Below are 16,801 nucleotides of genomic sequence, written 5' to 3' on the forward strand. Positions count from 1 at the left end.
TTCTTTACATATGCACAAGGTTAAAGTGCTGATTGCCTATCCATCACTTTCAGGCACACAGATATACAATCTCACCATCAATAACACCAACTCTGAACACAGACCTAGAAAATTAATGTAGCTCTCAATCATTCAACCTTGGTTATGATCTGTGCTGTTTTACTTCAGCTGAATCATGAATAGGGGTTTAATGACTAAACTTCCCTCCCCTTAGTGTTAAACCCACAAAGATATGGACTCCTCCAGTTCTGTGGTTTCAGGCATTATTATCTCAGGAATTATGCATTTATCATTGTACATAAGACAATAGACAGTTCTGGCTCAGAGGGAGACGAGACAATGGCTGGCAAGATTTGGTTTAAATCTGTGCTGAAAAATCTAGGGTTTGGAACTGGAAACATCATATATATACAACCTGTCCATTAGTCACCTAATTCCTTTAAAAAAAACACATCACTTCATATTTCACCTTCATGCTCTGACCCCCAGGGGTTTCTCAAAAAACTCAAAAACCCATTAGTATCTCTGAACACTCACAGCAAATCTAGAAATGATTTCTTAATGTTCATTGCTAATCAGCATCAAACAATCCTGGCGGAGTGAGAGCTTTTGATAGTGTGGGACTGTTTTTATTCCATGATCTAGCCATCTCTTCCTTCCTTTAACAGTTATTTTAAATATCAGAAATAAAGGAAAATGCATTTAACCAAGAAAAAGTTGATGTGATTAAAGCCTTTGTAAGGGTAGACTTAGCAGTAATCAATGGAATTTGAACATGTACTGTGTGTAAAGCACCTTACTAAGCACTTAGGAAAGTGTAATAATACAGTTGGTAATAATAATGATGTTATTTGTTAAGCTCTTATTATGTGCCAAGCACTTTACTAAGCGCTGGGGGAGATACAAACTAATCAGGTTGTCCCATGTGCGGCTCACAGTCTTAACCCCCATTTTACAGATGAGGTAAGTGAGGCACAAAGAAGTTTGAGTGGTTTGCCCGAAGTCACACAGCTGATTAAGTTGCAGAGCTGGGATTAGAACCCATGACCTCTGACTCCCAAGCTTGTGCTCTTTCCAGTAAGCCATGCTGCTGGGCTCAGAAGAACACTCAAGTCCTCCTAGAAACTATCATGCTTCATCAGTGTGATTAACTCCTATCACCTCAAACTTAATATTGCTAAAATTGAACTTCTTATCTTCCCACCCAAAACCTGTTCTCCTGCTCACTTTCCCTTCACTGTTGATGGCATCACCATCCTTCCTGTCTCACAAGCCCATAATCTACTCTTTCTCTCGTTCAATCCACATATTCAAGCCACCACTAAACCTTGTCATTTCTACCTTTACAATATCACCCAAATCTGCCCCTTCCTCTCTATCTGAACTGTTACCACATGAATGCAAGCACTTATCCTATCCCATCTTGATTATTATATCAGCCTCCTCGTTGATCTCCCTGCCTCCTGTCTCTCCCCACTCCAGTACTTACTCCATTCTGCTGCCCGAATCATTTTTCTTCAGAAACATTCAAATCATATTTCCCCACTCCTTAAGAAACTCCAATGGCTGCTCATCCACCTCCACATCAAACAGAAACTCCTCATAATTGGCTTTAAAGCACTCAATCACCTTGCCTCCTCCTTCCTCACCTCACTACTCTCCTGCTATAACCCAGCCCACACATTTCAGTCCTCTAATGCTAACCTTCTCACTGTACCTCAATCTCATGTATCCCAACATCGACTTCTCGCCCACACCCTACCTCTGGCTTGGAATGCCTTCCTCATAATAGACAGATAATTGCTCTCCCCCACTTCAAAACCTTATTGAAGACACTTCTCCAAGAATTCTTCCCTAAGACTTTCTCTCCTCTTCTCCCACTCCCTTCTGCACTACTCATACTTGCTCCTTTATTCATCCCCCTTCCCATCCCAGAGCACATATGTATGTATCTGAAATTTATTTAGCTATTTGTATTAATGTCTTTCTCTCCCTCTAGACTGTGAGCTTGTTGTGGGCAGAAATGTGTCTGCTGTTATATTGTATTCTTCAAAGTGCTTAGTATAGTGCTTTGAACCAAGTGCTCAAAAAATATGATTGAATGAATGTATCAAACAGAAGAGCACAGAGCTGCTTCCGGGGAGGCTTTTCTAGTGTTGTAGCGGGAGCAATTTGATTCAGTCTTAAACCAGGATGTGTCAAGGCTGAATTGAACATGTCTTCAACTGTTCAGGCTTCTTGGAGTGTGCAAGCTGCAAAGAGGGATTTGTAAGTCTTTTGAGACTCTAAAGAGCACTGCCTAGGAAGCAGTGTTCTCATTCGTTTATTCAATTGTATTTATTGAGCACTTGCTGAGTGCAGAGCACTGTATTAAATGCTTGGGTGAGTACAGTACAACAATTAACAAATGCATTCCCTGCCCACAGCAACCTTACAGTCTGCACTCTGTTGTCACAGGATGGAAGTATGCCTCAAGAAAAGAGCAGGACTGAAATTCCCAGTTTCTTTTCTAAATTTAATCTTAATGTGTGATGATTTACCCTGCAGGGTAGCAATTGTACCATTGTTTTGCTTGGCAATTAACCAGAACCACTTGCTGGTTGAATGTGAATGTCACACCATTATTGATTCAGTATACAGGAGTAGAATGTTTCCCAATCATAAGGCATGCCCTTTGGGGAAGAGACAGCCTTCCATACAGCAGTGAGATCAATCAATCACATTTATTGAATGATTACTGTATGCAGAGCACTGTACTAAGAGCTTGGGAGAGTACGAGAAGCAGCGTGGCTCAGTGGAAAGAGCCTGGGCTTGGGAGTCAGATCATGGGTTCGAATTCTGACTCTGCCACTTGTCAGCTGTGTGGCTGTGGGCAAGTCACCTAACTTCTCTGTGCCTCAGTTACCTCATCTGTAAAATGGGGATGAAGACTGTGAGCCTCATGTGGGACAAGCTGATTACCCTGTGTCTACCCCAATGCTTAAAACAGTGCACTGCACATAGTAAGTGCTTAACAAATACCAACATTATTATTATTATTACAATGCAACAGAGTTAGACATGTTCCCTGTCCACAGTGGTCTTAGACTCTTCCTAGATATCAATCAATTGTATTTACTGAGGGCTTCCTATGTGCAGAGTATTGTTCTAAGCACTTGGAAGAGGATAATAGAGTTGGTAGACATGTTCCCTGCCTAAAATAAGCTTACAGTCTAGAGGGGGAGACAGACATTAATATAAAATCATGTCATGTCCAATTATTCCAGCAGTTCCACAGGGTGCCATACTCAACGTTCTTTAGCAGACAAGATCATGGTCAGTGACACGTGCAGAAAATAGGTGACTGCAGGAGATCTAAGCAGCTGGTGCCTCATTCTCTCCTGTCCCACAATCGACCCCTGGCCCAAGTCCTACCACTGTCCTGGAATGCCCTCCCTCCTCACATCCGCCAAACTAACCCTCTTCCCCTCTTCAAAGCCCTAGTGAGAGCTCATCTCCTCCAGGAGGCCTTCCCAGACTGAGCCCTCCCTTTCCCTCTGCCCCTCCTCCCCTCCCCATTGCCTCTACTCCCTCCCTTTGCACTTACCCCCTTCCCTCCCCAAAGCACTTGTGTATATTTGAATATATTATTTATTACTCTATTTATGATATGTGTATATCTATGATTCTATTTATTTTGATGGTATTGATGCCTGTCTACTTGTTTTATTTTGCTGTCACCCCCTTTTAGACTGTGAACCTATTGTTGGTCAGGGATTGTCTCTCTATGTTGCCAAATTGTACACTCCAAGCACTTAGTACAGTGTTCTGCGCACAGTAAGTGCTCAATAAATATGAATGGATGAATGAAAGAGAGGTCACTAGAATCAAGGAAGTTGGAAGAAACACTTTCAAGACCAGATGAAGCATAGCCTTGTTCATTCATTCATTCAATAGTATTTATTGAGCGCTTACTATTCATTCAATAGTATTTATTGAGCACTTATTATGTGCAGAGCACTGTACTAAGCACTTAGAATGTACAAATCGGTAACAGATACAGTCCCTGCCCTTTGATGGGCTTACAGTCTAATCAGGGGAGACAGACAATAACAATAGTAATAAATAGAATCAAGGGGATGAACATCTCATTAAAACAATAGCAAATAAATAGAATCAAGGTGATGTACATCTCATTAACAAAATAATAGAATCAAGGTGATGTACATCTCATTAACAAAATAATAGAATCAAGGTGATGTACATCTCATTAACAAAATAAATAGGGTAGTGAAAATATATACAGTTGAGCGGACGAGTACAGTGCTGAGGGGAGGGGGAGGAACAGAGGGAAAGGGGGGGAAAAGAGGGCTTAGCTGAGGGGAGGTGAAGGGGGGTAGAGGGGGAGCAGAGGGAGCAGAGGGAAAATGGGGAGCTCAGTCTTGGAAGGCCTCTTGGAGGAGGTGAGCTCTAAGTAAGGTTTTGAAGAGGAGAAGAGAATTAGTTTGGTGGAGGTGAGGGAGGGCATTCCAGGACCGCGGGAGGACGTGGCCCAGGGGTCAACGGCGGGATAGGCAAGACCGAGAGATGGTGAGGAGGTGGGCAGCAGAGGAGCGGAGAGTGCGGGCTGGGAAGTAGAAAGAGAGAAGAGAGGAGAGGTAGGAAGGGGCAAGGTGATGGAGAGCCTTGAAGCCTAGAGTGAGAAGTTTCTGTTTTGTGCAGAGGTTGATAGGCAACCACTGAAGGGTTTTAAGAAGGGGAGTGACATGCCCAGAGCATTTTCTGCAGGAAGATGAGCCGGGCAGCAGAGTGAAGAATAGACCAGAGCAGGGAGAGAGAGGAGGAAGGGAGATCAGAGAGAAGGCTGACAGAATAATCTAGCCGGGATATTATGAGGGCTTGCAACAGTAAGATAGCCGTTTGGGTGGAGAGGAAAGTCTACACTTGCTGCTGCTCCTAGAACGAGTCGTCTACACTCGCTGCTTAGAATTCCTTAACTCCCATTCTCTCCTAGACCCCCTCCAATCTGGCTTCCGTCCCCTCCACTCTACCGAGACTGCTCTCTCTAAGGTCACCCGTGACCTCCTTCTTGCCAAATCCAATGGCTCCTACTCCATTCTGATCTTCCTTGACCTCTCTGCTGCCTTTGACACTGTCGACCATCCCCTCCTCCTCCATACCTTATCTCACCTTGGCTTCACGGACTCTGTCCTCTCCTGGTTCTCCTCTTATCTCTCTGGCCAGTCCTTCTCGGTCTCCTTCGCGGGCTCCTCCTCCCCCTCCCATCCTTTAACTGTTGGGGTTCCTCAAGAGTCAGTTCTTGGCCCTCTTCTGTTCTCCATCTACACTCCCTCCCTCAGTGAACTCATTTGCTCTCACGGCTTCAACTATCATCTCTATGCAGATGATACACAGATCTACATCTCTGCCCCACCCTCTCCCCCTCCCTTCAGGCTCGTATCTCCTCCTGCCTCCAAGACGTCTCTACCTGGATGTCTGCCCGCCACCTAAAACTCAACATGACCAAAACTGAGCTCCTCATCTTCCCTCCCAAGCCCTGTCCTCTCCCTGACTTCCCTATGACCGTGGATGGTACGACCATCCTTCCTGTCTCTCAAGCCCGCAACCTCAGTGTCATCTTTGACTCGGCTCTCTTGTTCACCCCACACATCCAATCCGTCACCAAAACCTGCCAGTCTCACCTTTATAATATCGCCAAGATCTGCCCTTTCCTCTCCACCCAAACGGTTATCAAGCAAACTCTGATCACTGGTGGAAGGTGGTTGCCAAAGAGTTGATTTAAATTTGAATTCTTGCAAGGCATAAAAAAGATTTGTGATGTACAATGGACTAGGTTGGTGGGCTCATGGATAACAATACTGAATCACAAGCAGTAGTTCATTTCAATTACTGGAAAACTGGCCCTCACCTTATATTGTTCCAACAGTATATCTTCATGTCAACAGAGGGAAATAGCTCCCTCCTGCTGAATCAAAAGATCACATATAATATTTAGAATATGTGCACTAATTCATTTCAAAGCAATTAAAATTGGGATAAAATAGCCAGGAGAAGCATTGTTGCTTAGTGGATAGAGCATGGGCCTGGGAGTCAGAAAAATACTAATAATAATGTTGGTATTTATTAAGCGCTTACTATGTGCAGAGCACTGTTCTAAGTGCTGGGGTAGATACAGGGTCATCACGTTGTCCCATATGAGGCTCACAGTTAATCCCCATTTTACAGTCACACAGCTGACAATGGCAGAGCTGGGATTCGAACCCATGACCTCTGACTCCCAAGCCCTGGCTCTTTTCACTGAGCCATACTGCGTCTCCAAGGACCCAGAAAGACCTGGGTTCTGATCTACCTGTCTGCATGTGATCTAGGGCAAGTCACTTCACTTCTCTGTGCCTCAGTGACCTCATCTGTAAAATGGGGATTGAGTTTGCACCCCAGGTGGGAAAGGGCCTGTGTCCAACCTGATTAACTCGTATCTACCCCAGTGCTAAGAAAAGTGCTTTGCATCCATCCATCAGTGGTATTTATTATTTATTTGCACATAGTTAAGCACTTAACAAGTATTATCATTATTATGAGGGGAGTTTTTGTTGCTTTTTGCTTTTAAAAAAAAAAAGATATTCCAGTAGCCTTAAGAACTGGGCAGAAGAGACCTCTAGTCCTCTCGTTCTTCCTCATTTAACAATGCCTAACTCTATTCCTAAAGCAGCAGGAAACAAAGGTCAGTAACAATTTAAGCCCCCTTTTTGGTACTGTGTTTTTCATAGGACAATTAAAAGTCAGAGGACTTTGAACACAAAACAATAGATCTGGAATGTTTTTATGGCTACATGATTCAAAATATTCTGGTTGAGGAAACAAAAGAGAAACAAACAGAGTAATTGGGGGAAACCACAATAATAAACTTTGTCCAAAATGGTATTTACCAAGTGACAGCTGATGGACTCAATCCAGAAACAGGCATAAAACAGGAGAGAGATGCACACAACCTGCCAACTGAGCTCTAAGCAGCTTGTCCTGCTTTATCCTTTTTTTGGCACTAGTTCATCAAGACCTTGTTTTCTTTTTCTGTGAATTAAATTCTTCCTCTCCAATACACAAAACATTGATTTCAAAACCATTAATCATTTCAGAAAGGAGAAATCCATTGCTGTACACCCTGTCACCTTCTGGAGAAGTTCCATAGAGTTTGATTAGCTAAGCCATCTTAAAGGCATTTATCTTTCTTGCTCTCTACTAACAGTTCACACTGAGATGAGTTACCCAATTCTACTAATTCGTATTCATCTTTGGGATGACTGACACCTAGGCCTTTCAGCTGAATAATAATGGTTAAACACTTACTATTTGCCTTCTACTAAGTGCTGAGGAAGATATAAGATAATCAGGTCAAGAGGGTCTTAGAAGAGGTATTGAATTTCCAGTTTACAGATGAGTTAACTGAGACACAGAGGAGTTAAAGTGACTTGCCCAAAGTCACAACAGACAAGTAGTGGAGCCAAGATTAAGACCAAATTAGGATTTAGGGCTGACTTCTTTCTACTAAAATGTGCTGCTTTTAGGGCTAGTTTATCATCCTCTATTCTGGGCCAGTTTATTATCCTCTATTCTCACTTTGTAGTATTTGTTTTTTTAAAATCTATTATGTTGCACTGCCTCTACTGATTTTCATCTTGATTTGGAGGACAAAATAACTTCCTAAGAGATTATATGCCAAGCCATGAAATTTGAGTTTTTACCATGTATGGAGCACTGTATTAAGTGCTTAGAAGATTACAATACAGCAGAGTTGGTAAACACAGTTTCTACCCACAGACATCTTACAGGCAAGAGGGGGAGACAGGCATTAATATAAATAAATTATGCATTTGTACCTAAATGCTATGGAGCAGAGGAATAACAAGTGCCTAAAGTGTATAGATCCAAGTGCATGGATAAAATGGAAGGGAGATTATGGTCACTTTGATTTCTTTTTCCTATCTTCAAATCCACCCAATTTAATGTCCTCAGCAACTTTGAGTATGCTCTAAATTCCTTAATCTAATTTACTATTTTTTTTTAAAAAAACAAAACAAAAACCCACTAGGAGGTAAGTTCCTTATGGGCTAGAAACATGTCATTTGCTTGTTTTAGTGCTTCCAAATTCTTAGTACAGTACATTGTATCCAGTGGGTGCTCAATAAATATTGGTTGAAAATTTCAAAATAAAAAATTCAAACCAGGTCCCTTACTAAAGCACTGACATTTGATGTGAGACCACAAAAAGGAAAAGCGGGGAAATAAAAGCAAACATCAACTCTTAATGGATGCATACCCCTTCTGAGATCAAACAGTTATTAATAACTCTATAATTCCATTGATCGATCAGGCTGTCTGCTAATGTTTAATATTGCAATATGTATTGCAGAAGAAGAGCAGTTCTCTGTTGGTTTATGTGCTTTACATTTGCAACATCAGAACAATTTATAGTAAAGATTATCACATGTACTCATGCTCTTATAACAAAAAAAGAAGATTCTAGCCTGATTAACTGCACTCATAAGTAATGCCACAGTCATCTTTGTTAGCTTTTTTAACCTTTGATTTGCACAGCATTATAGAAGAACCTAGGTTTCTCACCCTAGCGCGTATAATGTATCACTATACTGGGCTGTCTCACCTACCTGTAACTTATTTCGATGGTTGTCTCCCCCTCTGAATTGAGGGCAGAGATGGTGTCTAGTTACCTCTATTGTACTTTCACAAGTTCTTAGTAGTGCTCTGCATGTGGTACCACTGATTATGAGGTGCCAATGAAGCGTAAAATAGGATTCTTGGTTAAAAGAGTTCAATCTCTGTAATATGTATATTTCCTTACCCTTTTTTGCAGACATTGAAATTTAAGAAACCTAGATTCAACTGTTTTGGAGTTGTGCCAGTGAAAAAATGCACCTGCCTTCAAAAGTGTCTGCTGAGGGAAGGGTACTCTCTCTTTCCTCTGAATTTAGGGATGCTTAATACATATAAGGCTATCTATTCACTCCATTTTGCCAGTCCACTAAATTGAAAGCTCCTTGAGGGTAGGAATCAAGCCTGCTAAGTCTACTGTACTCTCCCAACCGATTAATACTGTTTTCTAACACGATAAGCATTCAAATACCATTGATTGATGCCAGCATTTCCCCTTGCATTTATGCCCTGAGCACTGCTTGAAAACTTTCTCCTCCTAATAATTAATAATTATGGTATGTTTTAAGTGCTTACTATGTTCTAAGCTCTGGGGTAGATACAAGTTAATCGGGTTGGACATAGTCCCTGTCCCATGTTAGCCTCACACTCTTAACCCCCATTTTTTTTTTCTTTACAGATGAGGTAACTCAGGCCCAGAGAAGTTAAGCAACTTACCCAAAGTCACACAGCAAACAAGTGGTGGAGCTGGGATTAGAACCCATGACCTTCTGACTCCCAGGCCTGTGCCCTATCCACTATACCGTGCTCCTTCCCACCTGAGGTAGGGGTAATTTTTATGCATGTTGGAGAGTTCCTATTAATACATATAACAATATAAAGTGAACATAAAGTATATTTGTTTGAACAAAGGCCCCATTTTCTTATAAAAAAATCTTTTTGTGACTTTTACAAATAATCCTTTTCTTCATACAAGTTGGTGTTAAGCGATGGAGACTTACGTCTCTTCCATTAAGGACCAGAAAATAATTGTTTTATAGTTTAAAGCAAGTGAACAAACTACAAACAGGACAATTTACAGGATTTGGTGGAAGAATTGACAAGTGCAGACTAAAACAAATCCTCAGAATCCAAAGTTGCTTTTAGAATAATAATTATGGTCTTAAATTCTGACTATGCCAAGCACTGTGCTGTACCCTAGGATAGATGCTCTGCACATAGTAATTCCAAGTGTTTAGTACAGTGCTCTGCACATAGTAAGCACTCAATAAATACTATTGAATGAGTGAATAGTAAGCATTCAGTAATATGAATGACTTTATTATTATTGTTATTATTGAGAATCAGTGTTGCCTAGTGGAAAGAGCACAGGCTTGGGAGTCAGAGGACCTGGATTCTGATCCCAACTCTACCACTTGTCTGCTGTTTGACCATGGGCAAGTCACAGTTTCTCTGTGCCTCAGTTTCCTCATCTGTAAAATGAGGACTAAGACTGTGAGCCACACTGTGGCCAACCTAGTTGTTTTATTTACTCCAATGCTTAGTACAGAGCCTAGCACATAGTAGAGCTTAAGAAATACCATTCTAAGAAAATAATCGGATCAAACACAATCTGCATCACAGTCTGAGGTAGGGAGACCAGGCTCCCCACAATTAAAGCTCTGGGGCCTTACTCCAAATTTTACCCATATGGCATTGTCCCTATGTGTTGCCAAATTGTACATTCCAAGTGCTTAGTACAGTGCTCTGCACATAGTAAGCACTCAATAAATACTACTGAATGAAGTTCATATAACTGAAAGTAACTGTTACCCTGTTCTGTATTCTGTGGGTATTCTTTAAACATCTATTGACTCCTGATTCTAGACTGCAAGCTAGAGTGGGCAGGGAACTTATCTACTGACTTTGTTGTACTGTACTCTCCCAAGAGATTAGCACAGTGCTCTGCACACAGTAAGTGCTCAGCAAATGCCAGTGATTGATTTAACTAAATGTGAAAACCCTTTTTGAATCAGGGCATTACTTCATTATATGACTGTCCCTAAATCTACCAGGGTGTGAACTTTTTCAAAATGGGCAATTGCCTTGTCTAAGTAATAAAAATATCCAAACATGCTAAATACCAGAAGACCTCTTGCCTGGGTGAAAAGTTATTAATGGTTTCTATTTACTTTATTTCTCCAGAGATTTGTGGCTTTTTCTTAGATTGTTTTACATATTGTACTTCAACTACTATATTCTCAGGGTAAGTCTGAAATGATTAAAGAGAATGAGAAGGTTAAAGTGAAGTAGTATTTTTTTAATGGTATTTAAGTGCTCAGAGGTGCCAGGCTCTGTACACAACACTGGGAAGATAAGAGATTATCAAATTGGATATAGTCCATGTTGCATATAATAATAATAATAATAATGATATGGGGTTCACTGTATTGAAACCCATTTTACTGAGAATCAGTGTGGTCTAGTGGATAGAGAATGGATTTGGGAGTAGGATCTGGGTTCTAAACTTGAATCTACCATTTGTTTGCTGTGTGACCTTGGGCAAGTCATTTCACTTTTCTGTAACTCAGTTCCCTCACCTATAAAGTGAGAACCTGAAAACCTTGTATCTATCCCAGAGCTTAGAACAGTGCTGTACTCATAGAAAGCAGTTAACAAATACCATTATTATTATTTTTATTATTATAACTGATGAGGTAACTGAGGCACAGAGAATTTAAATGACTTGCCCAAGGTCACACAACAGGCAAGCAGTGGAGCCACCATTAGAATCTAAGTCCTCTGATTCCCAGAGGAAATCAGAAGAACACAGGTTCTTTGATTATTTGAAGAACCTGTGTTCTTTCCATTAGGCCATGCTCCTTCTTAGTTGGCAGTTTGATTTTTCTGGATTGCACCTGCTGTATACAGAGTACTGTTCCAAGCTCTGAGGAGAATACAATAGGATTAGTAAACATAATAATAATGGTATTTGTTAAGCACTTACTATGTGACAAGCACTGTTATAAGCACTGGGATAGATACAAAATAATCAGTTTGTCCCACATGGGGGGTCACAGTTCTTAATCCCCATTTTACAGATGAGGTAACTGAGGCACAGTGAAGTTAAGTGACTTGCTCAATGTCACACAGCAGACAAATAGCAGAGCTGGGATTAGAACCCCCACCTTCTGCCTCCCAAACCCATGCTCTTGCCACTTGGCCACAGTTCTTCTCTTAAGGATTTAAACATGACTTCTTCCCTTAAGGAATTTATAGAGACAAATTGTATAATCCCAGTTAGTGAATGGCTGCCATAAGAAACTCATTTAATATTTTCTCCATGCTCTTCTCTCTCAAATTAGAGGTAAATCGAGTATGTTAATTTAGGAGGAACTGGAAGTTTTCTTCCTGTAACAGAAATATAATTTAATAAGATCTTTCTTAGGTCTCCTCTGTCTTTATCTTAATGGCTCACTTTGCAGAGCCTTAAGTCTTACTGACCAAAACCAATAAAAGTGATTTATGCTTCTAATATGAAAATTAAACAGTGATCGATATTTCATCAACGGTTAGCAAAGTTCAATATTTTAACCTAATCAGTGGTATTTATTGAGCACTTACTGTGTGCAGAGCACCATACTAAAGTCTTGGAAGAGCACAATACAACAGAGTTGGTAGATACAGTCCCTATCTATAAATAGCTTATGGTCTAAAGGGGGAGACAGATATTAAACTAAATTACAGAAATGTAAATAAGTATTATGGGGGAGAGGGTGGGGTGAATATCAAATGGTTAAAAGGTACAGATCCAATTCTATAGGCTCACGAAAGGGAGAGGGAGTAGGGAAGATGAGGGCTTAGGGAAAGCCTTTTGGAGGAGAAGTGATTTTAATAAAGCTTTGAAGATGGGGAGTGTGGGTGGTCTGTTATTGGTGAAGGGGGAGGGAGTTCCAGTCCAGAGGGAAGGTGTGGGTAGAGGGTCAGTGGTGAGATAGATGAGGTAGAGGTACAGTGAGCAAGTTGGAGTTAGAAGAGCAAATTGTGTGGGCTGGATTGGAGTAGGAAATCAGTAAAGTGAAATAGAAGCCCCAACTCTGGGTGGACAGATCACAATCTCAGAGTAAGATTACAGTGGTTCTTGCTGTCATGTAGGAAGAGAGTGTCAAAGATCTGAAAAAACCTGGAACTTTAAGTACACATTCACATTGGCTGGGATCCAATGTTTTCATTAGCCAGCACCTACTTTCCCAATGAATCCTGTTATTTCTATTTCTCAGTCATGAACCCAACTAACCTTTAGCAGAGATTGAGTGGACTAATGGGAAACCAGCTGCATCATGAGTTCATAGGGTAGTTTCAATTATTTTTATTACTTTTTCCTTCGAAGCAACTTGGCCCAGTGGAAAGATCATGGGTCTGGGAGTCAGAGGACCTGGGTTCTGATCCCAGATCTTCCGCTTGTCAGCTGTGTGACATTGGGTGAGTCACATAACTTCTCTGTGCCTCAGTTGCCTCATCTGTAAAATGGGGATTAAGACTGAGCCCCATGTGAGAGATAGTATCCTACATGATTGGCCTTTATCTACCCCCATGCTTAATACAGTGCCTGGCACATAGTATTCACTTTAACAAATATCATAAAAAACAAAATATGTTAATTTCTCTATGCCTCAGTTATATCATCTGTGAAATGAGTATTAAAACTGTGAACCTCATATGGGACATTGACTGTCCAAATTAATTAGCTTGTATCTTCCTCCATGCTAGTAAGTGCCTGGCACAGAGTAAGGATCTAACAAATACCTGAAAAAACCAATAAAAAAATGCAGTTATCTTGAGTAAGCATTTCTTCCTACTTCACTTTGGAAGATAATTTAATTTACATGCACTCAACTATTTTATTCATTACTCTCTAAATGAGCTTTTGATTAAAGTGATTCATGGCTTCAGAAAAACTCACTGAACCTACTACCCTATAAAAATTACTTGTTCATTGTATTATGGTACTTGTTAAGGACTTACTATGTACCAGGCACTGTACTAAGCACAGGGGCAGATACAAGGCAATCGGGTTGGACACAGTCTGTGTCCCACATGGGGATAACAGCTTTAATTGCCATTTTACAAATGAGGCAACTGAGGCACAGAGAAGTGAAATGATTTTCCCAAGGTCAAACTGCAGACAAGTGGCAGAGCTGGGATTAGAACCCAGGTCTTCTGACTCCCGGTCCTATGATCTTTCCACAAGGTCATGCTGCTTTTCTTCAATATTATACCCACACTGAGTCCTTTCAGCTTCAAATTTAATATGAAACACAGAACTAACAATTGACTCAGTCTCTATAATACCTTCCTTGCTAATTAATCAATCTATGGTGTTTATTGAATCCTTACTATGTGCAAAGCCACTGTACTAAGGACTGTGGAGAGTACAAGATAACAGAATAGGTTGACATGCTCCCTGCCTATATGGATTTTGAATGTTACTGGATTGATCTGATTCTAAATTCCCATTAATTAGTTTTGAAAGGCAGAAATCACTCATTTCCCAATGGAAAAGAATTTAGACTGAAAGATTTATGTGTTCATCTAACCTGGAATTTTTTTCACATTTGTTTCGAAAAAGGAAGCAGATTCATGACTTGTGCTTGGATTTTTCCCCCGATTCATCCCAACCTTAGCCCCACAGCATTTATGTATATATCTAAAATGTATTCATGCTAATGTTGGTCTCCCCCTCTAGACTGTAAGCTCATTGTGGACTAAGAATGTGAATACAACTCTGTTACATTGTACTTGCCCAAATGCATAGTACAGTGCTCTGCAGTAAGTACTCAATAAATACAACTGACTGATGGTGATCCCAATTTATAGGTGGTTGAGTGAAGACTGTGAAATTCTCATAAAGCAGAATTGAATTTGCAACTGGCCTTGTTCTTGTATTTCAAAGCTGTGTTCCCCATGTTTATCTTAAAAGAGTTTACTTAAACCCACTCATCACCTGAAATGACAAGAATAGCACAGACTCACTCTTCCCGAGTATTCAATTCTAGTATTCTGTTTGATTATTTTATCTAGTTACATCTGCATCAACACTTTGTGAACCCAAATGGCTTACTGGGACGTGTGTGTGTGCCTATGAGACACTTTTCCCAAAACAAACTCTGTTTCTTGTAACACTCCTACTCTTTGGCCCTGCTTTGATTTCCTAATTCCACCAGCGACTTGAAGCCGCTGGCTCCCTTGTGTTCTGTTTCTAGGTCTGGAATCCTAGCAATTGACTCATACAATTTCTGGTGCCTTTGGCTTTCTGTCTTGTATATTAACAACAGTTAGGCATCCCCCAAAGGCCTTACTGGGAACATGCCAAAATCATCCAGTTTTCACTGTTATTAGTGTGACAGAATTCCAGTCCAACTTGAGATTGGCTCTCAGGTGCCACTTCCCATCCAATGAGAATAACCATTTGGAAATATTACAAGGTAGTATCCCTTAGCAACAAACTCTAATTGTTACAGCATAAATTTCTATGGTGGCAATTTCAAAATTCTATAAATATTTTATTTTCTTGAGCCAAGGTATCTCAGTGTAAATTCCAAATATCTGCCCTAAGATTCTCCTTTTCCTCCTAAGGGAAAATTGTCTTGTGCTCAAAGAAAGTTAAAGAACTTTCTTCTTCTCCTCTTCACAATTTTTTCTACCTCTCTTCCCATCCACTCCCTCTCTGAAGGTGTATTTTAGATGTAGATTTGAGGATGGATATGAAGTCAGGAAGAAGGCAATAAACACTTGGCAAAGTAGGCAGGAAAATTAAGGGAACTCTGTATTTAAAGGGTATTTTAATATAATTCTGTTTGTGAACTTTTTATACTTTTTAAAGTATAATATAACAATATTATAGAGTTGGTAGACACATTCCTAGCCCACAGTGACCTTACAGTCTAGACGGGGAGACAGACAATATTATGGACACATAAAAATGTTATGGGGTGGGATCAAGGGTTCTGGAATAAAGGGAGAAAATCCTTCCTCCCACCTTATTCACCCCACTTTATTCAATTCCTTTGCTTCCCATTTTACCTTCCCCATCACAAGGGTGTCTAAAATCCTCTCCAATTCTAGAGCAGTTCCATTAATCCCACTTATGCACCATAGTTCACACTAAATAACAGGACAGTGTCATGAACCATAAAGTTCTGGAGCAGTCAGTCCACCAGCACTGGAACAATGCTGGTTAGTTAGAAGATGCTTTTCCTGGGTGGAATGTATGCTGAGAATGGACAGCAGAAAACCCAAGAAATTGCTCATGGCCTAGTGGAAAGAGTATGGGCCTGAGAGTCAGAGGACCCTGGTCTAATTATGGTTCTGCCCCTTGACTGCTGTGTGATCTTGGACAAGTCACTTTACTTATCCATGCCTCAGTTTCCTCATCTGTAAAATGTGGATTCTTCAATACCTGTTCTCCCTCCTACTTAAATGGTGAGCCCCATGTGGGACAATGACATTTTCCAAGCTGCATGCACTGAATCTACCTCAGTGCTTAGGAAGGTACATAACACACAGTAAGCTCTTAAATATTATTATTATTAGTTGAAGTGGGAAAACCACAAGCATGGAGGGCAAACCTTTCAAAGTTGCAATGGAATGAAAAATCAGAGGATTTATCAAATTACTAGACAGAAATATCGCCTGACATGTTGAAGTTGGAAATGGGATGATTGTATTAAAGCAAAGACATTGTAAAGATCATGACATCAAAAGAAAGAAATGACACCCGTACTAGTCTCTGTGGGTAAAAAATGGAACAGTGCAACAATTGACTATTATCTGAACATGATGCAATTAATCAACCTTTTATTGAGTGCTTACTGTATGCAAGGCACTGAACTAAGTACTTGGAAGAATACAGTGTAACAGAGTTGGTAGATATGTTTCCTGCCCACAGTAAACTTGCAGTCTAGAAGGGAAGACAGACAATATAAATGTTACAGCTATTTTCATAAGTGCTGTGGGTCTGAATAAAGGGTACAAATCCAATTACAAGGGTGACACAGAAGGGAGTGGGAGAAGAGGAAATGAGGAGCTAGTCAGGGAAGGACTCTTGGAGGAGATGTGCCTTTAATAAGACTTTGAAGGTAGGGAGAATGATAGC

The sequence above is a fragment of the Ornithorhynchus anatinus genome, chromosome 4 (assembly GCF_004115215.2).
Source record: "Ornithorhynchus anatinus isolate Pmale09 chromosome 4, mOrnAna1.pri.v4, whole genome shotgun sequence".
NCBI classification, from domain to species: Eukaryota; Metazoa; Chordata; class Mammalia; order Monotremata; family Ornithorhynchidae; genus Ornithorhynchus; species Ornithorhynchus anatinus.